A 1,302-nucleotide genomic window follows, 5' to 3' on the forward strand; every position below is an offset into this window, starting at 1 on the left:
TCTATTTCTATATTAACAAAATAGAAATCTCCATTTTGTTAATCATTTGGGATGCCTGAGAACTTGTAATTCAATGAGTAGAAATGTGGGAGAGTATGGAAGGTCTTTTTGAACTTTTTAAAGCTGTCAAATGAAGAATGATGAGCTTCATAAATTCGGAAAGGAGAGATTTAATTATGTTTTTGTTTTTTTGAGTTGGAGTTTCACTCTCGTTGCCAAGGCTGGAGTGCAGTGGAGTGATCTTGGCTCACTGCAGGCTGCACCTCCCAGGTTCAAGCGATTATCCTGCCTCATCCTCCCAAGTAGCTGGGACTACAGGTATGCACCACCATGCCCAGCTAATTTTTGTATTTTTAGTAGAGACAGGGTTTCACCATGTTGGCCATGATCTCTTGGTCTCAGGTGATCCACCCGCCTCGGCTTCCCAAAGTGCTTTGATTACAGGCATGAGCCACTGCACCCAGTGAGAGATTTATTTCCTATAAAGGGTTGCAGCCTGCAGGATAGTCCTGACAGGTTAGGAAGCATAACCTCCAGCCAGAAGTCAGAAACAGACACTTCAAGGGAGAGGTAGAGGAAATACTAATGTATACTGAGTGGCGTGGCCAAATACACATATTTAATAAGCTGTAGGAGGAGTCATGCATATTTCTGAAAGGAGAAATGCATGCATGCATGTGCAATTGAGCTTCTTGCTCCTTCATGGGTCCAATGTACAAAAAAATGGCAGTGTTAGCATGATCCCAGGGTGGAGTTTTCAGCCCTCTGACATTAAAAAGTGAAACAGAGGATATGAAAACTCGCTCTGCGCATCCTGTGTATGCTGTCCAGAACCTCTCCATCATGGGTGGTCTCTTATCAGGCAAGAGAGGGGAGGCAGCTTCAGGCAGTTGGTTGGAATCATTGGTGGAGTCTTTTGAAAGGCTTGTTTCCGTTAAAGCCTTAGGGAAGAAAGCCTCATCATGGTTAGCAAAGGAGGGGGCATAACGAGGTGTATCTGACCCCTGTCATCCCATCCTGCCCAACTTGTAATAGGGGAGGAAAAATAATTTTCTCTGTACCTTTATGGAATTCTAAGATGGGATCCTCTGTAAATCCGAGAGCTGAGTTTTGAAAGTCACTCTGGGATCCCCTCAGCGAAGAGTGGGTCTGTTCAGTCAGTTGGGAGCTTACGATTTCATTTTCATTTGTCAGTGCCAATGGGAATGAGTAGGCTGTCTTCCTGGCAGCTGAATTTGAAAGAAACTCCTTGGATGGGGTTAATGGCAGCTGTATTTTCTGGGAGCTCTGCTATAATTAGAT

This window comes from Mandrillus leucophaeus, unplaced genomic scaffold (assembly GCF_000951045.1).
Source record: "Mandrillus leucophaeus isolate KB7577 unplaced genomic scaffold, Mleu.le_1.0 Scaffold10, whole genome shotgun sequence".
Lineage (NCBI taxonomy): Eukaryota > Metazoa > Chordata > Mammalia > Primates > Cercopithecidae > Mandrillus > Mandrillus leucophaeus.